This window comes from Pyrgilauda ruficollis, unplaced genomic scaffold (assembly GCF_017590135.1).
Source record: "Pyrgilauda ruficollis isolate IOZ18807 unplaced genomic scaffold, ASM1759013v1 scaffold14, whole genome shotgun sequence".
NCBI lineage: Eukaryota > Metazoa > Chordata > Aves > Passeriformes > Passeridae > Pyrgilauda > Pyrgilauda ruficollis.
In genome coordinates, this window is record NW_024512543.1 from 11,386,270 (window position 1) to 11,414,070 (window position 27,801).

Genomic DNA, 27,801 nt, shown 5'->3' on the forward strand with positions numbered 1-27,801 from the left:
AAAAAGACTCAAAAATACCGAAACAACTTAGCTTTAAAAATCACTACCTTTCTTAATAAATTATGACCAGAGAGAGTAGTTTGTATTTTTTAAGAACCATTAATGTCTTCATGCTGCAAAGAGGATGGCTCATACCAAGCAGCATGTGGGTTAGCTCTAGATCAGAGGAAGGTTACCTCCCCAGGATGTGTAGTGGCTGCTGGCAGCACTTAAATAAAGCCCAGAAGCACAAAACCACAACCACCTGATGCCTATTTACATACTGCCTTGGAACCAGACAAGTTGAGCAGACTGAGGTCTATTTCCTAAGAGGTGACTCTAATAAAAATTAATTACCACAATTGCAGTTTACAAATGAAAGTCCAAATCAACCGTTGAGACAAAAAACATCATGCATCTCCCTAGTGTGGTAAATAGTTTAAATAAATAAATATAATATTTTGCCATGTTATCAAACAAATGGGAACAAGTTAAAACTCTCTTAATTCTGCTAGTTCCTCTGGATCTGAGCTACTGCTCTGGCCAGTGATGGCGCAGAAGAGCACCCCCAGGCACTCTCTGTTTTGCATCTGATTCCCCAGATTGCCAAGAGGCACTAAACAGCTGAAGCCAAAGCAGCCTTTATTTTTACATTCTTTAAAAACTGACTATTGTAAAGAAATGGAAAACACCCTTTCTGCTTCACAGACTTCCTAGATGTAAAGCTTATTAATAATATTCATTATCTACTCAATTTCCTGCAAAACCCCTCAGGCCAGCCTCTGAAAACCACAAAATGCTGACTGAAACAAAGCACCTCAACCAAAACTAAAGCAGGATCTCATACGTACCAAGACCTTGCTTCTAAACTTATTTCTAATTCTTCTATTTCTGTATGTTTACTTGGAGACAAGTTTATTATATCTCACTGGCTTTCAGAACCAACAAGACCAAACAGCCATTACAGATGCCTTCTCTTCGGCTTCTTATTGCATTGGCAGGCACATGAAAGGGTGGGGAGTATACAATTGGCTTTGCTAAATTAAGGCATCACTTTAAAAAGCAGCTGCAGCACATGGGCATGAGAGAAGAGAAGCAAAAGTTTCTGCAGGAGTCATATCCCAACGCATGCCCGCAGGGTTATTTAAGGTACTTCGCAGTAAAGCCCACAGAGGGCAGTAGGACAGTCTTCAAAAATACTTTGTAAAGTGGAGCTGGACAAAGAAAACTGCAGAAGAAGAGTTTTGCTGTTCAGCTCCTAGACTTTATGGGGACTGATTCTTCTTTTTTTTCCCAAGTGTCAGTTCTGAACACAAATTAAATAGCGTATTGCATTTCCAGTGAAATTCTGAGCAGACCCACGGGACCTGTCCCTCTGCAGGCATAGGGAGCTATTGAAGTGCTGAGTTTTTTGAAGTGAAAAGTCACTGTAACAGCTACACAAACAATTAAAGAATTGTGATTTATACACTTTCTGTGGAAATTACTTTGATAAGAGCCAAGTCTGCTTACTCATCCCATGCAAATATTTAATGGTATTCCCTGGAGCAGGAAGTGGTGGTTGGACTGGGGGTGTTTCAAGTATTGGCTAACCTTGTGACTAAAACCAAACAGAGATAAAGGGAATCTAAGTGTCTAAATTAATTTTTAGAGGGATTCAAGAGAAGAAATTTATCCAGATTCCTATAAACCATTCTCTTCTTCAATATATCTAAATTTCTGTGAATTTAGCTGCCATAATATGTTGTGACTGAATAGGTGTTTATATTACAGATTAAATGGTGGCAAATTTCAGGGCAGGAGCAGATTGCACTTCTGCTAAACTTATAAGCACGCCACTAGGGAGTGACAGGGCCTTTTCTTCTTCAGGGTGAAGTAACCCTGACTGATGCCACAGGCAAGAAATCAAACCAAATGTATCTGTTAGGGCAAATAAATTTAACTTTCCATATGACACTGACATTTGTCATTCTATATGCAGAGAAAGCTCTTGCAGTGCTTCATGCTCACCACTAAGGCTTGCCAGGCACTCAAGGCCAAGGCAAACAAATGCAACTCAGCACTTGCAGATTCACACGTACATTTAAGTTCCTTGCAGGGCTCACTGAAATCGTCCTTTTCTAAACAACAGAAATTTTGCATTGCCCTAGAGAAAAAAACCCTGAGAGGCTTCACCATGAAGGACATGGTGTGGCGCCTGACAAAGTGACATCTGTTTGTAGTTTCTTCATAGTCACTGATAGGGAAAGAGGACTGCAAGGGAAAACCATGCTCAAGGGAGTAGAGGTAAAGAAGAGCTACTGGTTCTAGCTAGAAAATGGGCACTAGAAGTTGCTTCCCTCTTAACATGTTGTTCATATTAGTCAGGCATGCATTTTTGTCTGGTTTCTTTCTTTTTTGGCCATTGCTGCTTCTTGGGCTGACTCTGGTCTGGGAGTTCTTTGCAAATGTTTTCTCCCTCTCTGCTGCCAGAAGACAACGTGGGTTATTTCAGAACCCACAGATACCAAGCCAAAAACCTCTCAGTCCTTTTTGTGGCCTCCAAACTCAGATTCACTGATCACTAAGGTAAATACAAGAGATAAAATTCCTTAAGTAACAACACAACAAAATCAGGTGTCAACCCATTTCTCTCCCCTGTGCCCTTCAGTTGCCATGATTTTTTTTTTGTCTCTCTAGTTTTATGTAAGGCATATTCAGGATCTGTCGTATTTGCCTTAAAAGAGAAAAGCCAGACTCAAGGAAGAGCAGGCTAACTGCCCTTATCTGATGCTAAAGATAGACACAGAGACCTCCATGTTTGGTCTTATACAATAAACAGTTGGAATTCAGTTTCTATATAAAACCATGGGGGAGAATTCTTCTGTATTTTAATTTATAATAGTAAGGAACTTATGCTGCTTTTACCTGAGTTAACTACATGAGCTGAAACTGGGATCTTGTTTCCTGTAGCACAATTAAGAGCCAAGCAGGATACTTCTAATGTCCCCCAAAAAGGACGTGTTCATTCACACAGAGCCTTTTCGAGGGAGGGTTGATGGTATCAGTGCAGTTTTTTGAGGCCAGCCACTGCTACCGGTGTCCTTGGTTTTCACAGGGCTCAGCCAGTGCAACTCAATCCTGCTGGAGCCCCACAGCTTTTCTGCTCTAGCCTCACTGCACTGACAGCAGAACATCCTCCTCACCCTGGCCTTCTTTTCTGCTCTGCCAGGCCTGAGAATAACAAATGGTGATAACAGTTACTGGTAGCCTTGTGTCTGAGGCTGAGCCACAAAACTTGTAACTGCTTGCCTTGATCGGAGAGCTACAAAGACAGCTCAGCTCCTGCTTTCCTGAGCCAAATATAATCCCCAAAAAGGAATGGTCCCCTCACATATCATCATGCTTTCTTAGCAACTCTTACTAAATACTCTTTAATTCTTTTTTGTCTTTTTAAGCTTTTCTTTGCAGTAGTTAATGAGAGATAGAGACCTTTCTATTCTCCTTCCCTCATTCTCCCTATCTTGTGCAAGAGCTTCAGTGATGATGCTCTTAAAAAGTCAGCAGTTGCTCCCAGGAATATTATTGTCCTTGTGTAATTAGCAGCATCTCAGGAAACAGCCTGAGACCCTGGGGGTCAACACTGCCTGGTGTAATGGCAACTGCCTGATCTGCACAACTCTTTGGTGTCTCATCCAGCTATGCTATCATTATCTGAACTTGATGTGGGACCAAAAATAAAGTCCTGTTTTTAAATATTATTTTAATGCAAACTTCTTGGGAGCCGGCTGGGGGAACCACCACTGTCCAGCTGTGCAAGAGAATGAATGAGAGGGAGGTTTTTGAGCTGCCTGAAATAAATTTTTAAGTAAGGCTGGCAGAAATTTTATGCTAATATTTAAATTAAAATAACCACACTGGATTGATTTCTGACTGGAAAGAAGAGATAACCAGAAGTGGGATTAGCACAAGGTTTTGATAGCTGTAAGTAGATATTTGCCAATGCTTCTAAGAGTCTATCATCCCTTCAAAGTAGTGCATGGATAAAAAAAAATTGGTCAGAAAAAGAAATGTGGAAGTGGTTGGGAAGGAAGTCAAGTCTCCCAAGACTGGAAATTTCTCACATGGATCCAGAACCAGAACTTGAAATTCCTTTAAAACCAGTGGCCCCCAGACACTTAAACTGAAGCTGGGGAGAAGATCCTCCTTGTTCCAACAGCTGTACAACCTGTCATTAGTATTTGCAGACTAAAACAAGACAGAAATACTCAATAGTAGGGCACAGGTGGTGCTGTTAACTTTGTTTCTAAACAGGCTGACAAACACCTCTTTTCTTACTGAGTGATTTCTCCTACCCTTGACCCAGACTGGCAGGGACTCTGTCTGGTCTGTTCCACAGTAAAATTACCAATAGCTCAAGACTGGAAAAGAAACTTGTTTGCCCAAAGGCTTGTCGGGTTTGCACAGCTATCCTGTCTGGATTCCCTCTTGTTCTTTTGTTATTTACATCTCTACCTGTGGCAGCACTACCATGACAATTCCTGGAAGATGAAGTTTTTGAAATTTCACTTAAAAGACTTCCAAACTCTCCTATGCAACTTAGTCAATGCTCATCTACGTTTGGAATGAGAAGGGCTTGCTAAAGGCTAACACTTACCTCTCCTGCTACAATATAAGTTATAAGGGAGAGCTTTTATCCTATCTAGCACTGACTCAGAAAATTGTTTTTCTTCTTTCACAACAAGCTGAGAGGTTAGTGTACAGCCTTGTCAACAAATTGAAAAAATGTAGAGAAAAACTTCTCTAGACATCTGATTTTTTTTTTCCTTGTCTCAATTCTCTTAAACTAATCTATGGCTTTTGTGAAACCTGCAATCCACAGTTACACATAACACTCAATCCAAAAACCCACCGTGCAAATCAGAGAAAGGAGGCTGTTTCAGAGACTATATTCATGTCTGTTTGTCTCAGGATAAGAATGGTCTCTTAACAGTAGCAAACCACTTGGAAACATTCATTTTGTGATCACTTAAAATCACTCAAACCTTCTTGCTGTCCTGCAAGTTGTCACCCATCTTGTATTTGTGCAGTGGATTGTTAATTACTATTATCTCTCTATGTATCTCTCCATATTGAATATTATTTCATTTGGTCCTCCAGCGCTTGAAGACCCCTTTGAATTCTGACCCTCTTCTCCCATGTGCTTGTATGCCCATCAGCGTGACACCACCATCACATCTGATAATCATTACCTTTGCTGCACCTATGAAGCCATTAAAGACAAGAGTCTTCCCATTGCTCCTTCCCATTTCATGCTAAGCTCCAAGGAATGTTCAGTGAATAAGCTTTTCCATGGGATTGTGACTGAAATTCCTGGAGTTTCACATGGGATCTGAGTCCATATCTACCTTATGAGTATCATGTGAAGGACCATGGAAAACTTTAGCCAAGTCAGAATATAGGACATCTCCTTTTTCTTCCCTGGTTGGTTCCTCTGTCAAAAAACAGAGGGCAGGTGGCTCTGATAGGATTTCTTCTTGACAGGCATGTGTGCCTGCAACTTACCACTTTGTTATCTTTTATAGGCTTCTGCACAGCTCATTCTTCCCACTTTTTCCAGAAATTACAACTGTGGTGACTACTACCTAGTTTGTTCCCCTTCCTTTTCTCCCTTCTTCAAATCTATCACTACATGCACTCTTATCTTACACTTAGGAATCTCATCCCTTTCCTGTGATAGCTCAGAAATATTTCCTAATATTTCTCAGCCAGTTCCCTTAATGCTGGACTTCATCAAGGGTGCATGAAGACGTGTATCTGAGCAGTGCCTAAACAATCCTAGGGTTGAGTGGAACTACACAAAGCCAGCTGCAGTCTCTTAGGGGCCCATTCCCTCTGACACTGATCATGAGCCAACCCAGTCCTCAAAGCACAACAACCGCATGCGTGCATGTTGAGTCTGCCCTCCTTATCTCTGCCAGACCCCACTGTTTCTTCTCACTAGTGCACATTACAGGGGTGCAGACCCACCCAGGAGACTGCCACAAAACTACTTAGATCTGCAGGTCCTGAGTCTGGTTTGGTCCAACATGCAGCACCTCCATCCCAATAAATAGCATATTCTTCCCTACCAGCCAAACAATGGTGCATTGACCAACATGAATCCCGCTACAGTGGTCAAGTTCTAAAAAGGTTAGCAGATGGAAATAATTACTCTTAAAAATATAGTTTGTGATCACCCCAATCTCATTGTCTACTATAGAATAGGCAAATGCCTTATGTGTTTATAACTGCGACATTACAACAGAGTCATACAGTTTGTTTTCACTTTGGAAAGAGAGGCACAGGGCAATTCAGTGACTTGTCACAGGTCAAAAGAAATACTAACCAAAGATTCTTCTTGCAGAAAAGTACTAACCAAAGATGCTGGATATCTTCTCAGAGTTCAGTGCCTCATGGTAACAACAGTTTCATATACCCAGAACTAGAATGTCCCAGAAATTAACTATACCCATTGTCTAAAGCAAACAAAAATAATTATCCATACCTTACAGTTGAAGCAAAACACAACTGCAGTAAGATAGTAATTGCTCTTACCTGTAGACTTTACTGGAAGATGAAATGGACTGACAGTCAGATTTTGTCTTATGATCCTGGGTACAGGTGCAGTTATAACTCTGGAAAAAGGCTGAGGAAATGCTCTTTGATGTTTGTTGACTTTGTCAGGTACGTTCAACAGATTGCATCAAGGAGCTCCCAGAAAAGCATGTGTGAGAATCACACCCCCCCTTGGATGGTTTTGCCAATCAGAGGCCATGTCCTTGTGCCCTTGGTTTGAGTCACGTGGTTTCCTTGCAGTACTTAAAGAGCAGAATGTGTGCAAGTTATCAATCATCAGGTGTATGTCTCCTAGGGTGGAAGGGAACATTCAGAATTCACAGCTATTGCTACAAACTTCTGAAAATCTGTTTTTTTTGGAGGCTGACTGGTGTTTTATTACATTAGGGAAAAGAAAAGTTTGTTTTGCAGTTTCTGGCAAACCTTGTCTTTGAAAACTCAGTCTTAGTTTGAACTGTGCTGTGTTCAAATCATTTTAACTCTGTAGTGTTTACTAAGCAGTTTTTAAACTGATTAATTCTAGGAAACTCCATAAAAGGTTCTAGAAACATGTGAGAAAGTACTTCTAGGTCTACAAATGACAGGTGTTCATCTACTCACTTGTTGAGATGTCAATAACTATCAGAGATTGGTGCCTTGAAGAATGCCAATGCTTACTGGTTTTCAGCCTTTAACTTCAAAATTTCAAAGAGGGTTTCTGCAGAGATCATCTCCTAACCCAAGACTGTCACAGCAAATCCCTGCCCCAGAGCCTGAGGGAATACTTGGAACCCCTCTTTGCAAAGCTAATAAAGCTCTGTCAAGCTGAGGCCCAGCACCCTTTGCAGGTGTGTGTCTCAAGCTTACCGAGTCTCTGCTGCTCACATGTTGAGGTCACTTTCCAAATGTGATACACTGTGGGAGCAAAAGAATTTCCTCTGGTTTAGTAAGCTGTTTCTTAAAATAGTAGGTAAGTGCAGTGGCAGTGAACTGAGTCAGGGTACTGATATCCTGAGTGCAGGCAGAAAGGGCATGTCATGTTCAGCCAACAAAGGAAGATCTCCCTATGTGACTTGCCACCATTGCACAGTTTAAAACTGGTGGGTGACTGCAAGAGATAAAAGAAATTTTTTCTATTTAAGCCTTCAATGCATCTGGCAAGACTTCAGAAAGGAAACTGCTTTTGTGTCATGGGAGTTGTGCAGTGAAAACTGAGCAGGGGCCAGTTCCACCTAAATCTCCCCTCCAGACTGCTGGAACATGTCCAGGACCATCACCAGCCTTGCTGACAGACAGAAGGAAATAGAGTTCACCAATATTAAAGATGTGAGCTGCTTGGCTTGAATTTGAGTCAGATGCCTATAACCAAGACTGTAGTGGCAGCCTTCACCCTTTGTAAATCAAGAACAGGTGGGAGAGAGGAAACATGATCATACCTACTGTATTGTCAAAGACTTACAAAGAAGAGTCTTCTCATCATTTTCCCAATTTCTCAGCCTTTCAGTCTGTCCTGTCATCTGACTGTACACTCCTTGAGTATCCTCACCCTAAAGAGATTTTGTTTTGACTGAACCCAAACTTGAGTCTATCCTAAAGTTCTCTTACTGATCACATTTAGTTCGCCCCTTCTCCTCTGCAGTTTTGGCTCCACTTCAGCTGAATAGGAAGGAACTATGAAGAAATACACACATTAACTTTCAATTTGAAATATGTGCAACTTTCTTTGCCATCTTTCTTCTTTCTGCTTTCCTGTTTTTCAGTTTGAGTGAAGCTGCTTTCATTCAGAAGTGACCAAAATTACAGAGACCTTTATGAAGGAAATTAGTTGCACTTAGAGTCAGTTATTTAGGAATTATGAATAGCTAACAGAAAAACCATTAAGTCTGTTTTTGTCCCAGAGGTCATGACTCAAGCAGGTTGTTTGTCCTACAAGGGAACTTGCCTTTTTCCAATTAGGAGAAAGAAATATTTTGGCTAGCAAAGGCAGCCAAATACATTGAAATGTGTTCTGTCTGTACCCAGGCTGCTTCAGTTTGATGGGATTTGATTTATTCTATCTTCATGAAACTCCTTAAACTTCACTCAATTCAAATATACAAAATGAGAGAAATCAGAGTATAGTTATGTTCAGAAAGATGTCACAAATTTCCAAACCAGCTCCCCTCATTAGCATACTTTGAACTCTGTTGTCTGCAAACAGAAGGACATCTCTTTCAGAAAGCACCAGCATCTGTTTAAGCTAATATTAATCTCCTTTAATAACAGCAGCTAGTTTTAAGCCATTCCACATTTCATCTGCATTACTGACCATTGACACAGGGACTTTGCTACATGGCACTGGTCATCTGGTACCCCAGAGGCAGTGTTGTCTGTCACTTACATATCTCCAGGAGCGGAAGGCATGGAAGACCTCGGATGCCCAAGCAGGAGTCACCTTAGCCGTGTTGTTTCACCAGGCTCTCATGCTCCAAACCACTGGGGGAAGAGCAAGATTATTGCTGTCTCACTTCCAAACCCAGGTGCAAGCCACATGCCTGTCCCACGTAGAGAATATGCCAGATGCTCACAAGTGATGCTGGGGAAAAGGCACAGCTGATCCACTGATTAAGTGGTCAAGGTCTGACCTCCAGTCTAAAACCAATCACAGTTATTGACAGAACAATTTGCAAGAAGGGACGAAGAAAAGAACTTTTATTTACATTTTTCATAGTTTGGTTTTTTTCCTCCATCAGGTGCTCAGCTAAAAGAAAAATATATATATTAATGGGCACAACAATCTGTAATTTCTCAATGTTTTTGTATCCCTCTTCCAATAAATAAAATTAGAAATTAAACCAGCATCTATTTTCCACCAAAATATTGAGTTAGAAAATATTCAAAAGTTATTTAAACAGTAATAAATAAACACTGATCTTCATAAAGCTGAAGCATTAAGGAAAGCAAAAGCAACCACAAGATTGATAGAAAAATCCAGACAATGCAGTGCTGGTTCACTACTTCTGCCATTTGCAGCCAGGCAAGCCTTTGCCTTAGCTCTTCTATCTCTCTCTCTTTTTCCTCCCTCTTATCCACTGGGAATATTTATTTGCATGTGACTGGGCTTCAGATGCTTCCCATGAACTGAGGAGCTAAACTGAGGGCATTGCTGTGCCGGGGTGGATGCAAAGATACTGCACATCTGTGTAAGCTGTAGCCCTGTCTCAACACTTGGTTGTAGCCCAGAAACAAACCCAGTGGTAGCACTGGTGTGATTGAGTGCATCTTGGGCAGAGGCTGGAAACAGCTATGCAGTGTTTGCATTCCCTCTCCCAAACCACTTCAAGGCCTTGTGCCAGCTGACAGGAAACTGATTAAATAAGGTGTTGCTCTTACTCAATAAGAGAAGCTCTAAAAATGTTTGCCATGGGCAGGAGACAACTGGAGGATGCAGCATGCTCCAGTCACTACCAGACAGAGCAAGTACAGCCAGGCAGCCAGTCACTGTCTCTCTCATGCATTTGGACATGAAGGATCCTCCATTTTGGATTACTAAGGATAAATTGGACCTCTTTCTCCAGAATCTCATTTGCTTTCCATTTCCTCTACTGCCTTCACATCCAGGCCATGTGGCAGTCCAGGACATGTCCTGTCTGAAGGCTTGATTCATACAAGAACTAAAGTCCAAAGAAGATACTCCAGACTTGTGGTACTTTTTTCAGACTTTGTGCTCTGGTTCACAGCCTCTGTCAAAATTAGGTGCAACAGTACAAGCAAGGCAGACAGTCCCATCAGTATTTACTTTTCTGCTGAACTTCACCACTCCTATGGGTCGTGGTAACCTAGGGCAAACTTCTGCACCAACTTCTATGAGAAGTATGGAAATTTCAGAAACCTTTGCAGACAAAGTCGCTGGTGTCAGGTTCAGCACTCATAGCAGTAGGTGATGTTTGTCTCAACAAAGAACAGCAGTACAGTGCCTGTGCCCCAAACAAAGTATGCTTGTCCATAATTCCTCTCCATGATCACAGAAGGTACTGAAAGGTTAAAAGAGGAATAACAGGAAACAGCATAAAGATGCTGATCTTCAGTGAAAGAGGCTGATCTGTGCTAGGAGGGGTCTGGCATCCTACAGAATTCAGAAGTCACCAGCACACTGGCATTTCAGTGCCCTGGGGTTGGAAGTGAGTTGAGTATGGTGATGTTTTACCTCTGATGTCAGACTTAAGTGAGATGCTATGCTGATTACAATGATTCATGGTTTAAGTATAAACCTTTCCTAATCTGATCCAAGACTTTCCATAGAAATGGTGTGATATTTCTTCTTCTGCACATACTAAATTATGAGGGATATTTAGAGCTTTTTGGTGACACAGATTTGTTGCTTTCTCCAAAATATTTAGCTGTGCAAGTTTATGCTGTTTAGGTCTGGAATATCTCAAAATGGAAGAGGGAAATGAGACTGCCTGGAGCTAAGCCCAGCATTTCTCTGGCAAATGTGCATCAATAAAACAAAACATTTACTCAAATAAATAAGAGATCATGGGGGAAGAGGAGTGGGGAACCCAAATATCCCTCCCACTGTGTCCAGCTTTAACTCAAATACAAATATTAGAGATGGGGGAAAGGGAACAGAGGAAGAGGATAACTTGATAGACAGAAAGAATGTGAAAAAGTTGTATTCCAGCACAATCTAAAACTTTCCAGGGAGACAAATGGGGATAAGCAGGTAATACTGTATGGCCTTTCATACGAAGTCTTCCATTCATAGGAATTCTCTTCATTTTTCCATGACCATGTCTCACTGCTCTTTTTCCCCACCTTTTTCTGATTCTGGATTCACATGTCCTCTCTACAGTTAACTACACAAATATTTTGTGTACAAGTCACGTTGGATCTCACAGAGTTTTGGAGAAGAAACCTAAGAGAGACCTACCAAGGCAACCTCCTGAGCGAATAATTTACATTAATAATAAAACAATCTCTTTTAAACCAGCATGTTTAAGGTAAGTGGAAAGTGATGCAGTCTTTCATCTACAGATCAGAAGGCAATGAACTCCATCTCTCCCTCAAACTTCACTTTCTGATGTGATCTATGAGACAGAGCTGTGGTGGTTGCTGTCTGGAACAGAACTGCCCCAGGGAACATGATTGAGACATGCCACTAAACAGCACCAGGTGAGAGCCTGATTGCTATGACCTCAAGAAAGAGTCAAGAAGGTGACAGAAGCAAAAAGATCATCCTTCATTCCAAGGCTGCCTTAAGATAACAAGGTTTTCATGGACTTTGAGTCAATCTGTTGTGCTCCTTCAGGGAATTTTAGCTTTAACTTACTTTTCATGAAATCAAAACATCATTGTAGTCATAGTCCTTCTAGAAAGCAGGAATGTCTGAGTTACTCTCAGAGAGACAGAAACAGGTTTCCCTAAAAGTAAGTGATATTGGGATAAGAATGCTCATCCAGATAATTTCAAAATACTAATTTAAGCAAAAATGCAGCAGGTGGAAATCTGGTGTAAGAAGTCATTTTTGGCTTAGAGGTCTGAACTAGGAAGCACATAATTTACCCCTGGCATTAAGAAAAGGTAAGAGTTTCAGAAGGTCCTAACTTAAGACAACTGAGTAAGCTGCCTTTGCTGGTGTTTTAAGAACAAAATTAACCACTTACACTGAAATAGAAGTTTTCATTATCTTTTTTCAGAAGAAATATCAAAATAAAATTGAAATTTATAAAGAGGCAACTAGAAAAATTTGAAAATCCGTGTAAAAATAGAGAGGGATCTAGAGAAAAGGTTCGTTTATAAGCAAAAGAAAGCAGATGAGCAGGAATAGAAGAGGGCAGGCATAAGCATACCCATATAAGAGATCATTTAGGCATCCCTAATGACCTCAAATTAAAACATAGCTCCACAGGAATTTGAAAGACACAGCCCTTGTCTTGAGATCTTGCTTGAGAAATAGTGCTCACAGGAATGCAAAAGTATCCAGCAGAGATTTATGGAAACAGCAGAAGTACTCTGCATAGTCAAACATGGTTATTTACATGGTGCTACCCAATTATTTTAATGGTGTTTTGTGCTGTCCTCTGAAGCAATAAAAGATGGGCTCAATCTCAAACCTTTTGTCTAAGCCACTGTGGCAATTCCTGTGCTAGAGTGCTGCACTGATAAGGTGCTGATATATATTTCTTGTTCTAATCTACTTCCACTAAGGGAAATCCATTTTTTTCTTTCTAGGAGTCAGTGGTTTTGCTTCATTTCTTGCACTGAAAAAAATCTCCCAATAATTTACCTGCATATTGCTCAAGAAAGTGCCTGCAAGCAGTGCTTGCTGCAGAACCAGACAAGGGGAGCCTCCTGCCTGACTTCTCTGAAGCAGCTGAATTTCTGGGGCCACAGCCTCACTTTTTCAGAAAAGACAGCCTCGCATGCCAGGTCAGTCAGAGAGGCTGCCTCTGTTTCCTGCTGAATTTGAATTAAGGCTTTTTCCAGTCATTGTTGTTCAATGACTTTAGAATTTTAAAGAACAGAACCAAATTGAAATGACCAAATCTCTGCATTCAAAACAAGCTAGCACCAAGAACAGGATAATTAGTCAGATGAATAAGTCTGTGGAGAGGGAGTCAGTCTGGGAATCGTGTGCTTAAGAGAGCAATCACAGAGCTCTAGAGATGGGCTCATGGGTGGGTTTTCCAGGCACTGGGGAAATTACTGAGGCAGCCAGAGCAGTAACAGCTGCTGTAACAAAAGCACAAACTAGATGCCAGGCCCTGTGAGTTCAGGAGGAAATACAGATGAGGATCCGACACTGAACGCATGAGGCGCTGACGTCAGCAGTGTTGCACCAGGAATGCTCTTGGCCCCTACAAAAACCTAGCTCCACCAGAATTCCCCCTGCAAATTCCCTGGGACTCCCATCCAAACCCTCTGCCCTTTGAAGCCATGGTCCCCTTTCGTGTTTGTCTGTTGAGAACACAAGGGGTTGAAAGCCTGTTTTCCTCTTTGTATCCCACTGTGCAGCGTATGGCGTCTGCAGCAATTAAACCCAACTGCATTGATCCCAGCTGGTGAGTGAAACCCAGGCTGGAAGCAGCCTATGAGCTCCTGCTCCAGGGTTTCCTTGCAAGCTGCAGTGAAGGCCAGGTCTGCTCAAGTTCACAAACGCTTTGACAAACCGGGTCATGCTTTAATCACATCTGACTGTTTTGGGAGGAAAAAATGTGCAGTGTGCAGAGATCAAGAGCGGGTTTTTGTTTGGGGGTTTTTTTAGGGTGAACCTGCTTTGTGTGTGAGAGCTCAGTAAATATCCAGGCAGCTCAGGGCAGCCACAGTTGCTGGGAATTTCACTCCCATTTCCCTGGGTGGGCTGGGTTGTGAGCCAGGCTCTGAGCTGGAATTTCAGGCCACAATTTGGACAGGCATGTGAAAATTTTGATCTCAATAAGAATGAGCAAGCAGAACTTGCCCAAAGCCCCCTTCCAGATACAACTGTGTTGGAGCAATAACAAAGACCTGTATGAGAGTTTGAACTTGGCAAGTTCAGCCCCATCTCTGAGAGCTGCTTGGTCTGGGGTAGTCTCTCTGAAAGGATAACTTTTCCTCTAAGACTTTTAGCTTTCTAGATCCTGGTAAATATTGGTGGTACATCACATACAGACTCACACCTCTGTGTCAGATCCCTAAAGACAACACACACTGAGAAGAAGTAGTATTTTTTAAACCTACAGCTGTAACAAACAAACACCTGAGCATTTTGTATTCCAGAAGAGATCTGAGCCTGTGGAGGTTTTTGGCAAGAGGGAGCAGATTTATGCCTGGTCTGTATAGCACAAGGCACCGATGTTTTATCTGCAGAGACTCTGTGTTTCAACAGGTCCATTGCACGAATGGCCCCACGGAGCATATCACAGTACAAACAGGGAGCAGATGGAGCCTCAGTAGCCCATGAGACTTTTCCAGCTGTGAGTCTACACAAAGCCAAAGAGGAAGCTGCTGTCCTATGGGGTCCTGCCAGACTCCCAGGTACACCTGCAAACCTGGGAAGAGCTCAGCTCTTTTACTTTTTGCTAAACTGGGTGGGAAGTTTTCACTTTTCTACACTATTCTTCATAAACCAGCCTCCTTCTGCCTGACTTCTACTCCCCTTCTCCTTTGGTTTGGATTTCACCTATGTTTGTCATGGTTTAAGAATGCTACTCCCCAGTTCAGTGCCCCTGCTGAGACTCTCTCAAATCACATGCCACTCTCCTGCTTCCCCTTCTCCTCCCTGTTCCTGCTCTGGTGGGATGGAGTGGAGAATTGAGACACAAAAGATGAAGATCATGGGATGAGATAAGAACAACTTACTGGAAGCAGCAATGATATAAGAAAAAAACAGTAACAGCGACAATGTTTACTACAAAAGTACACAAAAGAGAGGGTGATTCACATGCAAAAATGCTCACCACAGAACCCAAGACAATAAAGAATGGTGACAGCTTACCCTCCCCTCCTACCCACCACATTTTTTTGGCCAGAAGCTACATCCTTCTTTTATTAAGCCAGAGAGTCCCTTTCCTCCGCCCTCAACAACCATGTGAGGTGGTGTAGACTAACATCTGTGTCATGGCCAAAACTAGGACAGAGATGCTACTCCCTCACAAAAAATATCTAAGAGTGCATGCACTTTCCTGGGATAATGTACAAGAGCAATTCTTACTCATCACCCATGTGCCTCAGCTTAAAAACCAGCGCTCATTCCATCTGAAACACAGGCACAGCCTTTGCACTCAAAAATTTATACTGCAAATAACAACCTGGAAGATCCTATGGGTTATATAGGCTGCCAGAGAGAATAGTCTCAGAGATTATGCAGTTTGGTAAAGTTAGTATTTGCTTCAGGAAAGGGAAAAGCTACAGGCCTTCCAAGTCCACTAGTTTCAAGGGATTCATCCTTACTCCCAAAGGATTAGCTATTATAAGGATTAAAAGCTACAGAAATAGGACATAAGGAAAAAAAAAAAAGGAAAAAAAGGTGGGGCAAGGCAGGCATATTTTTGACCTACTCTATTATCTAATCATTTTGAGTGTTAGAACATTGAATTTTCTGCTAATCATTTGTTAGCTTTTTATTATTATACACTTTCTCAAAATATTTGAATATACTCTACCATTTTCACCCACACTTTCAAGGGTTACAGAAATAGAAGGGTCTACATACAGAATGATATCACAGCCAGCATGAAAAAAAATCTCTGCAGTGTGGGAAGATTGAACTGAATTAAAAAAAAAAAAAAGTTACTAACTGAAGAAAGAGGGGCTGAACTTCTTCTGCCATGAGAAAAGGAACAGAGAAAAAGGGATAAAGGAAGGAAAGAAAGTAGGACGGAGCTCACTGGGGAACACAGTAACCAAACTGACTCACCAGTACTCTGGCACAAGTGCAGTGGGGGTCCACGACCTGATTTGGTATCCCCAGGGGTCTCTTGCCCTAGATCTGGCAGGGTCAAAGCCTTCCTCAGCTAAACCTGAAAAAGTCAAGTCTGTCTGTGGTAGTCAGGGGAAAGCTATTCTGCAAAAGTTTTCTTGACAGAATCTGAGAAAATATATCCTGCCCTGAAGGACAGAAGGGACAATCCTTCTGGGTAGGATCTGTGGGTGATGTTCTCTGGGATACTTTCACTTAGTAGTGTGTAGCACATTGCCAGTAAGACATTATGAAAGTGCCAATTCAGAGAGGAGAAACAAACTCTAGCCAGACTCTCAGAATTGAGCTCTATCTGCCATTTGGCTGAGAAAAAAAAAACCAGATATGCTCCTAAGTCAACAAATATGGCAAAAATAAGGAGAAGATTTTTTTAATGCATGTGAAAAGAACTTAACCTGAAAAAAAAAGAAAGATGTGAGGAGGGAAAAGGTAATGCAATACAGTAGGTCTGAAAGATTCAATTCTAGAGTATTTTTCAAGTCAGACTGGCTGTGATACTAAGAAATCCTGCAGAGGGACTGGTATTTTAGCAGAAAGGAGAGAAGGGAAAAGTAATGATCTGTGATGATGGGAAATCAGAATAAATTAGGTTGAAAAAGACCTCTTAGATCATTGAGTAACCTTTTACCGATCACCACCTTCTCAACTAGGTCATGGCACTAAGTGTCACATCCAGTCTTGTCTTGAACACCTGCAGGGACAGTGACTGCACCACCTCCTTGGGCAGTCCATTCCAATTTCTCTGAAGAAACTCCTCCTGATGTTCAATTTGAACTTTCCCTGGAGCAGCTTGAGACTCTGTCCTCTTGTCTGGTTGCCAGTTGCACCCAAAGCCTTTCCCTCATTCACTGGGCAGGTCACCTGGTCATTAAAGTCAATCAGGTTGATCAGGCAGGACTGCCTTTCTCAAACCCACACTGGATGGGCCTGATCCATTGGTTTTCCTAAGTATGCTGTGTGATCACACTCAAAATGATCTGTTCCATAACCTGCTTATGCACCAAGGTGAGGCTAACAGGCCTGTAGTTCCCTGGATCCTCCTTCTGGCCCATCTTGTGGATGGGCATCGCACTGGCCAACCTCCAGTAACATGGGCCCCTCCCAGTCAGCCAGGACAGTTAATAAATGATGCAGAGTGGCTTAGCGAGCCCTTCTGCTGCCCCCTCAGTACCCTTGGATGAAGCACATTCAGTCCCAAAGACTTGTGAGCATCTCAGGAGGTCTATTCTGCTGCCTGTCACTGTCTACCAGCTCAGGGAACCAGTTGCCCTGAGGATTACCACCCTTAAAGGCACAGAAGGCATTAAGTACCTGGGCTTCTTCCTCATCCTCGGTGATACTGTTTCCTCCCACCTTCCATCCAATGTACTTATAAAAACACTTTTAATTATTATCTTTCATAGCAGTGGTCAGATGGAGTTCTAGCTGAGCTTTTGCTTTTCTAGTTTTCTTTCTACATGACATAATGGCATCCTTGTACACTTCCTGAGAAATCACAGAGATCCATTTTGTGATGTGTGAGAAAAGGGTATCAGGTCCTTGGGTTCTTTCAAAGTACTCCAGCTTTTTCTGGAGTACTCAGCTCTGATGGTCTGGTGAAGTTATTCCATTTCCCGAGTGAGGATTTATTGGAAAAGGAAATGTGAAGAACAGCACTGCATCTAACTCCCTGCTCTCCAAAATCTTCACATTTCCACAAGAGACATGACATTTCTTAGCTGTGCACTGAATGTCACCTCTCCACCCTACTGCATGCCAGCCCATCAGCCTGGAGCTCAAAGAAGTTACTAAATCACTCAAGTGTTTAAGTAACACAAAAGAACAGGCAGCAGAGGGAAGGTTACCTGAAGTCAGCTTTCATCTCCAGCTGTTTACCTGCCCAGCATTTCTTCCTGTTCTTCACACCCCTAACTGAACCTTGACCTGAAAGAACCTGTATGTTTTTTAAAAATCTTCCACCCAAGTGAAAAAAAATCCTGCTGATTTCAGCATGAAGGAAGAAACCACTTAAAGTAAGCAATAATAATGAAAACAGGCCCTAAAAGTTTAGATTAAGCTATGGAAAATTGCACCAGTGATTCGTTCTGCCTGGTGACTCCTCATTTAGGATTCTGAGAAACACAGCTCTGCTTGGAGATGATCTTTGTATGTGAGGATACAAAGAGGAAGGATAAAGGATGTACAACATCATCTTGCAGATGAGAGAAAACCTGCAACACGTGTTGGTGTAATGGGACAATGAAGTGCAGCAGACCTGACTCCTTCCCAGAGTCTGTCCAGATTTCAGTCTCTGTCAAATCACAGGATCACAACAGATCAATAACATCCCAGAAGCAGCTGTTGTGTATCTGAACAGCTGATCAGTGCAGCCCATCTACTCAGAGTTTAGCACTTCGGTGTGCCCTGGCAGCACAGCATCAGATGGAACAGGAGAGCTGGACAAGTAAGTGGTTATAGCATGGTGCCTGCAGAGTGCTTTAAATCACAGACATAGAGGATTCATCCAAAAAATTCTCTAAAAAAATAACAAGAAATGGGGAAAGGCTGGACAGCCCCAAAAGGAAAACACACATAATTAAAGCCTTTTCAGTGTGCCTCAGAACAAGGCTGCATGCAGTGGTTTCCCAGAAGCAGGGTCCTGTGCTGGTCAGTGCCTTGCAGCAGTGCTCAGAAACATTGGAAGTCCATCACGCAGCTGAAGGCAGGCAGAGTGGCAGGTCACCCAGCCAGGGTAGTGGGGACAGGGAGATGTGGTGGCAGCGGCTCTGTGGAGCGGGGAGGGAGCACCCAAGCACCATAAAGCTCTGCACTGAGGGTGGGAGCTGGGAAAAGCAGAGCCTTGTACTGACTTCCACAAGAAGGGAATAAAAGTGACAAAATGAGAGCCTTAATTGCAGAGTAGAGACATATCATCCCCTCTGCTCTGCACCCCTGTGGGGATGTGCCACACAGATGTCTCTGTCTGGGATGGTTGCCAGCAGGGCTTTGCAGAGGCTTTGTCTCTGGGCTGTGCACTGGCAAAGAAATGATGGCTTTTATGTGCTCTCTAACTGCAATTGCAGCTCCAGCTTTATGTTCCTCTTTGCTGGAAGACAGTTTGTCCCTCCTCTCCCTCATTTAGCCCTCCTGAGGAACATAGGGGTGTTATCATGGCCCAAATGACAGATCAGGAGAGAAAAGACTGATGAGCGAAATCACAGATTTGACATTGGAGGCTGAGGTGAAGGTATCCCCATAACACAGACAGGCATCATGCCTGCAGGCAGAGTTGCTTCGAAACAAGAAAGCCAGAGGCAGCAGCTGCAGGGGAGGAATGTAACTGAGCTCACAATCCTTCCTTGGACACTTGCTGTGGTGCCTGGAGGAAGGTCTCTGTCACCACAGCAGGAACTTTGGTCCTCCGTACTGTTCAAGCAAGACAGACAACTGGAAAGAAGGAGCACTTCAGTGGCCCCAGGGCATGTGAAAGGAGCAGTTCAGCTGTCAGTGGGTAGAGATAATGGTGCCCAAAGGACAGATGGAGTTGAGAAACTTATCTGTTTGTCAGAGGACAGTCCTGAACCTCTGAACCACTCACCTCTCTTATTGCAGGGCTGCTTTTTCACTGGGAAGCAAACAGGCAGGTGTGACTCGTTCAAATATGAGCTCGACCTCAGGGTTGGAGAGTTCCCCCTTATCACTGCCCCCAGAGGTTCCCTCAGCCTGAGCACATTTTGCAAGGCAAGGGCAGACAGTGCTGCCATTTTTGCCAGCTCACCTTTAGCATGAGAGGAGGTGAGGCACTAGTTAATTCTGTTCTGTCATGGAACAGGAGTGAAAAAAAGGGAAGTGTTGTGGGTCCCCCGAGAATTACTCCTTTTGGAATATCTGGCAAATTGAAAACATTTGGCTTCAGATTAAGTGAAATGTTTTATTAGGCGGAAATCAAGTAATTTCCCTTGGGAGGCATTTTCTACAAAAGCCTAAAGAATCAGACAGAATGGCTGGATTCCCAAAAGAACAGAAACTGTTCCTTGGCTGCAGAAGAGAGGTGGTACCACTTGGGCTGAACTAAGCACCTGGCCGTGGAACCCACTTGACCTTAGAAGTTATTGGAAATGAAGAGGAGCAGCTTCAGCAGAAACAGAAGGCAGAGTAGCCCCAGCAGTGGTTGCTCATCATGTCGGAGAGAATCCCAGGTTCATGGACTTCTATCTGCCCTAAGTACCCTTCCTCTCAGAGGGTCCCAAACAAGAAACCATCAGATATGCTCCCTGTGTATTTCAGACTTCTTCTGAAGCCTTCCCTCATTTCTACAACAAAACCTAATGTAGACCCCCTGGTGACTGAAGCACTTGGGCATCAGCCTTTGCCAAAGGAGGCTTGGATGTGGTCTTGGTGTCTCTCACCAAGTATCTTCTGCCCTAGTGGGTGGACTAGGAAACCCAGCAGTAACTGCTAGCCAGTTCTGCACAGGAACCCAGTCTGCAAAACATGAAACATCCTGTTACAGAAACATCAAAAAATGGATCAGTCTACATTCAGCCATAGATAGACAAAACAATCTGGTTATTTTTACATAAACTAGTCAATCATTTTGAGCAATTGGCTACTGCAGTCTTTGGCAAAATTAAAACAAAATCTGGTAAGGTGGAGCAAAAAAGTGTAATATGCACATATTTCTGGATTTAATTTTTCTCATAGCTTTGCATTAACTATTCTTTCACTGACTTTTGTCAATGATGAAAATGGACACACTTTTTTTGACCACATGCATCTTTGTCAGTAACGTTTGAATAGGCAAACCAACTATGTGGCAGAGCCCAAAGTTGTGTGGTACCAGGCAGATGTGCAATGCTCTGAGAGATATGTGAGCAAAGCCTCCTATATTCCACTGATATGTGGGATCAACCAGGCTATTTGGGATCCAAGAGGGTGCTGTAAATACTAGAAGGAAAGACAAACAGATTTTCCATAAACAGCATCAAGGTCTTTTTGTGTCAGCAGTCAGCACCTCAGAAAATTACCTCATGACAAGGTTTTCAGGGACAGAAAAGTTCTGCACAGATTTCTAGCTTCCTTGACGTAAGTGCTTGCAACACACACTTACTGAACATGCTCTTCTTCAGGGCCAATTTATGCTTGTTTTAATGTCCTTTCCAAAATATCTCACTGGGGTCATGGGAAGTGCTACGCAGCCAAGTCAAGTGACAAGCATCAGCATGTTGTCAGCATGCGAAAGCAAAAACAAATCGTTTTTAAAGGAATTAGAGAGTCTAATGACTGAGCTAATCTTTAACTGTTCCAGGAAAAATAATGCATCTGGTAAAGGAGAGAACGAGAGGCTTTTACATCCATTTACTCCCCCAGGTGAAACTCCTCTGTACCCCAGATGCAATGCCAAGCATAGCAGAGAGAGCAACAGGATGGCCAAAGCAGGGATCTGGCATCAGAACATGCTATTCCCAGACTACACTGATTAGTCCATCATTTCTAGCACAGCCTCCGACAAAGCCAGCTCCCCACATTGCCGTTGCCATCTGTAAAATCAGGAGAACAGGTGGATTTGTCCTACTTCCAAACCAGTAATGACCAAGCCTCACAAGCTGTACTATGTTCCCACGCCTGTGAGACAGAAAGATATTACTGCCCCCACTTTGGAAATGAGGAGCCAAGAATAGGTGAAATGTAACTGTTTGCCCAAATTTTCGCATAAAACTGATGACAGAGCAGCTGACTCAAAACCAGTTGTCCCGTCCCTAGGTCAGGACTTTAATTCTTAACACCTTACTCCAAGCCTGACCTGACACTTGATCCAGAAGGTAAATACTGATAGTGTGGGTAAGTTTTTCATTTTTCTTAGAGGACTGCAGTTCTTGGAATTTACTTCATTAAGATCTTAGTCTCTGTTTACTTATGGGCAGCAAAATTGCACACAGAGAAACTCAAGCATCCCACAGGTAGTACAATGTCAATATCCTGTGAAGCCACTTGGAAACGAAGCAGTAGGCATGCCAAGGCTTTAGAAGCATAAAATATTATGTTTGATAAGACTACATAGAATTGGGTCATAGGATCTCTTCAGCCAAAAATTAAACTTCCCAAGAGGTTTTGATTCTCTGGGGTGGGGTTTTATCCAAGCCCTAAATATACCTGTGACCAAATTGCCAAGAAAGGAGCATCTCCTGAATACAGAAAATAATAGCACTATTTTTTGTTGATTCTGTTGAGTTTCAAACTCATTCTGTAGAGACAGAACAGACCAATATCTTATGAGAACCTGTAAAACAATTTTCTGTCTTGCAAAGAATTTTAGAAATGGCCAAACTTGTTCTGCCCTTAATCTCCACTGGATGAGCCTCTGGAGCCTGTGTGCAAGTAAACCTCAGTGTAAATTATACTTTAAACAGCAATAAAAGCAACTGCTATCTAAGAGTATACTGGTTGTCACAACACCTCCAGGCATATCTGCTCAAAATTTCAGCAACAATAAGGTGGAAGTCAGGTCTCAAGCTAGCTGACTAATAGGGTTTCCTTTCTGTAGACATTTTCAATAGCTTGAAATGTAATTTCAAATAGGCATTAAAAAGTTTGCAAGTTTCCTATAAAGCTGAAATCCTGTAAGATGTTATTTCAGAAATGCTAATATATACAAAATATTAGATGCAGGCAAGGACTTCAGCAGCTGTTGAGTAAAATGACCATATCTGGGTGTTTTTCCAATATCATGGCTGCTCAGCACTGATTAAGGATGACAAATGTATTTGGGAGTGAGCAACAACAAAACTGAAGAGGCATATCAGCCTCACACAAGAATCAAATTTCCAGGTTCTAAGGAGCAAAAGAAGTCCCACTTCAGCCAGCCAGAGGATGCAGGACTGACTACAAGGCAGCAATTCCTGGGCAGACCTCAGCAGCTTTTTTTCTGTGCAGTTCCCAGATCAAACATGTGATACAACAGTCAAGTTATCCAACATGAGACTGACAAGTAAAATTTGTCAAACCACATGAAACATTTCTACTTCAGCACATATACGTTTTCTAACTGCATCAGCTTTATTGGAACATTCCTACTCGGTTCCTACTCAGCTTGCAGAAACAAGCTCCACTCAGTTCTGCTTGCTCCCAAAATTACAATTTCTTCTCATACAAGCAACAGGAGAGCTGTCATTAGGGCCTTATCAAGATCCTTTGGGCATGCAGATGGACAGGGTAATTCTGTTACTGTCATTCATCAGCTGTAGCAAATCATGTACATGTGCTCCCTGAACCAATTTGTCACAGTACTTGGAAACACACGGGCCCACACTAAATAGACAGCAATGACCAGCTCTGCAACCCTTCATTAATTACTGTGGAATCATAACCTAGCACAGGTAGGGGCTTTACAGAGCGGAGCCACAGATACAAACTTTGTTTTGGAAATAGGCACCTGCATGGTCCATAAAAGCCCAGCTAAGAAAGGAAAGCATGCTCCAATTAATCACTAATGACTGACTTTCCTTTGTGTTGAACAGACTGTGCTGAACAAAGCAAACCTAGAGCTTGGAGTATTTAAACAAAAACACAAAGTAGTGCACTGAGAGATTATAAAAGGAAGCAATATATAAGAAATCACGTTTCTGCATGTTTTCACAGTATCACCAAGGAATGCACAGTAGTGGGTACAGCCCCAATACTGGGGCTGTGGAGTTCTCACACTGTAGCAGGCCATGTAGGAGGCATCAGATACTCTGCAAATTACTGAATTCTCTATTAGAAAGAATAGAGAGTTCCTTCTGTATAACAGAAAACCCAGTCACTTCGGTTCCCGCAATCAAAGAGGCCCATCAGAGTGCGAAGACCATCAGGTCCCCACTGTCACAACACTGTCCTTGCCAAGTCACTGTTGGCTGTCAGGGATGCAGGTACCCAGAGTAAAGACAGAGGCACTGGGACAAAGTGATAGGGTCTCCTAGATATATGGTTACAGCTTCTCATATGGGATGGGTGGCTACAAGCACAGTGTGCTCAGTGACCTGCCTCCTCACGAGCAGCTCCCAGCCCAGCTGCAGAATAGCCTAAATAGATGTGCCCAAGCAAGGACATCCCAGGAGATGGGCTCCAAACCCACACTGAAATGACATCAGGGTGCTCTTCAAGGAGTCTCTCAGCTACGGTGTCATTACCTGAGTTCTGAGCTCTGAGTTCTCTTTGGAGCAGGGATTGTTTCCTATGTATAACTTGTGTCGGGTTTGAAGCCTCTGGATGCTACTGACGGGGATGACTCGGACCAAGAAGGCCCAAATTAATTTCTGCTAGATGCAATTAAGTAGATGTGTAAATGCACTGAAGAAAATACTGTGGCTCATTACAGACCAGTGCTCATCTGTACAACCCATGTATCAGGCACCACATTTCATCCAGAAGAAGACAGAGCCACAGTGAGAGATTTTCTCTTTCACCAGTTCAAACTCAGAAGAGTTAAAACAAAAAGGACCTCTGCCCCAGCTGCATAAATAAGAATATTTCCACTCAGAACAGAACTGAAATGGAGGTTAGATAAGCAAGGCCTTGGCAGCAGGAAAAACAAACAAAGCCAGTCCCTGCTACGCCCACTGAGAAGCAGCTTGTTTTGCCATGAAACAGTTTGTCACACAAGATCTGCAAAGACTCACTGGCAGGAAAGAGCAACCCATCTAGGCTTCTGTGAGCCCAGACAGGAGGAGGAATGGCACCCAGTTAGGATGTTTCAAATGTTGTGACAGGAGGGCAAAGCTGCAGCCCATGCAGGTACTCAGCAGCACACCACCAGCTAGAGGCTCCCTGGGCAGAGGGCTAACCTGGAGGCTACCCTGATTCCAATACACCATGTCAGTCAATAACAGGAAGCCAGTTTAATCAGACCATGTAATTCCCTGGCAATCCTCATTTCCCTTAAAGAGGTTTTCCACTAATAACAGCCCGTCTTGGCTCAGACAGTGCTGGGAAGCTGGGGTTCGTCTGCTGAGATCTCAACACTAAGTTGAAAACAAGAGGTATATAAGATCTAGGCAGACATCAGAGCACTCACTTCCACGCACCTCTCTAAGGGATCCCAGAGGTTTAGGAGAGAGGTTTGAGCTCACCCCAATGTCCTCACAGAAATTACACTATTGCAGTCACTGATGAAGGAGCTTCAGCCCCGCATCCTCATGCTGCTGACAGAAGCAGCGTGGCTGTGCTGAGCCCAGCTGCACCTACCAACCTCCTCTGCCCTCTGGGACACCTTGCCCTTTTTTGCTTTGGGTAGGCTGGCTGATAAACAGCTCCTTGACTGAAGGGATGATTCAGATACAGCTCTAGCAAGAACAAACTCTTGAGCTATGACAGCGACACAGAATGCAGCATCTCTGTTTTTGTTGTCAAGTGTCCTTTCCCCTCCTGCACCTCCCTCAGCTCTCTTCCTCTAATTTTATTCCCAGAGCTGAACGATTGCTTTTAACAAAGATGGTTGAGTCATTTCCCAGCTCTGATGTGCCATCTACCAAATGCTTCAGATGACTGATGTCTTAAGAAAAAACCCTGCCTGTTCCCTTGCTGCACATCTTAAAGCCGCCAAAATGGAGCAATTATACCCAATTTCTGTGACAAAGAACAAGTAGACCTGTCATTATCACAGCTTCCTCTTGGACAGGCAGTGGGTGAGAGAAGGAAATACATGATCAGTGTCATAACAATAACAGGCTGATGCATGCCATGAACCACAGCCGGCTGTGAGTCCACATCAGGAAGGTGTCTCTTCATGCCTGCAAATAATAAAGCCCATGCAAGATTGACCTGGGCATTACAGGAAGACACTGCTGTTCAGTGGTGGGCCCCAGGGAGCAGAGGTGCCCCTGCCCTGGACCCTCTGCCAGACATCTGCTGCTACACCTGTGGTCCAGCTCTGTGCCCTCAGTACAGGCTCCAGAGGACATGAGGCATGGCACATTTGACTCCCCACACCATGAGCATGGGCTCAGCAGAACACACCCAGGACCTCCAGAACAGGCAAGGCAGCTCTCTGGGGAGTTGCATTACTCTGCTCTGACTTTTCAACACAACACCCACCTCTAATAGGAACAAAATTCTGTCAGACAGCTGCCAAGTAACCTTTGTATGAGGCTGCAGAAAATTTTTCTGTGGCTTCACACCCACTGTGGGAGAACATGTGTGCCTTTGGCTTTTATTCCCTCCGACATGTAGTCCCATAAGGGATGCTGAAGGTTAACAGAGGATTAGGCCATGCCTATGATCCCCAGGCAACACTGACATCTGTTGTGGATTTTGGCAAGGCAGTGTACAGAGCACCTTGCTGGGTACTTCCCTGACTACCTCAAGCAACCAAAGCCGCACAGTGCATCCTCCCTCTCCACACTCTTCATGTTCATCCTCATAACTCCCCCACCCTTTGTTGGTCACTAGTTTCTAGTGGCCATAATTGATTGGATGTTGCCTGGCTCAGAAGATGCCTGACATGCTCCAGTGTGCCCCACAGCAATGATGAGTCCTTCCCTGGAACAAGGAGGGGAGGCAGCAGGCCCCGCTCTCTACAGAAGACTCATGTGCAGAAGGTTGGAAACCTCCAGCTTTGTTCAGCCATAGTGTGAGGCTGATAGATGAAGGAAGAACAAGTAGAAGAGACAAGGCAAGTGGACCCTTAGACCTGAGCTTCCTTGCATGTCACTTGTGTCTGGCTGCACAATATTTAGAACTTGGATGCCATCACAAATTTCATCAAACACAGAAAATCTTTCACCTGCCTGACCACTCCCTTTTCAAGGGATCTGTACCACTCCAGCTTTTCCCTTCCTTCTTTCCCATCTCCGTTTCTCTGCCCTCATATTCTACTCCTCACCCTTCTCTCTTTTCACAGCCTATAACTCTTCCAACTCATCACATGGGCTTCTGAAACACAGGACTCATTACACCTGAGTCAAGGCCTTTCCATCTCATGGCTAAAGCTCTCCTCTCCCTGCTGTCTCCAGGACACAGAGATGTTGCACACTAGCACGATCCCTACCAGCCACTGCTCCCCATCCTTTGCTGTTTTAAGCTCAAACCAACACAGTATAACCATGCAAGCTGGAGGCATACCTTCCTGCTCCCATCTAACAAGAGTCAGATGCTGTGATTTGCTAAGGTCTGATCCTGAAAGTCTCAGACCAGAGAGACCTCAGCTGTCCCAGTCATTTCCCTGCACTCAGCCTTCAAATTCCTGACTAGGTCCAAACAAAAACTGATGAGAAGCCTATAGATTGAGCCTGCCCTTTTACTGGTTCAGCACTTTATATTGCTGAAATAAAAGTGTAAGTGAGAGCAGAAGAAAGGTAAGGACCTACACTCAGGAGTCTGGAAAGCAACATACTATTTGTATTGTTGGCAGGAGATTGGCTTTATAAGTCAGCCTATGCTTATGTTTTCAGGTTTGAGCCTAGCCTATATCCCTTGGAAAAAAGCCATGCACACCTTCCCATCCACAAAGGACAGTCCCGGGGACCAGCTCTTTCAGGCATTTTGTATATTTTAGCAATATGAATACCCTTGGACAAAAGTCATCATTGCTCTGTGGCAGGGTCACTGGTCCAGCCTTGCCAAAAGTACAGCAAAATTTTCTTTGAAGCTGAGCGCTTGTCTCCCCAGAGCAAGTCTCTGCCTCAGATACCACTGCCTGTCAACTCATTTCTCTGTTGCCATCTAAAAGAAGGAATAACAAGTGAAAAACACAAAGCAGTGTGGCCTGGGAAAATTCTGACAGCCTGACAAAAGAAAGCAGAGGAAGTATCTACTTGTTTATATATTTTGAGATCTTTGAATAAAGATTT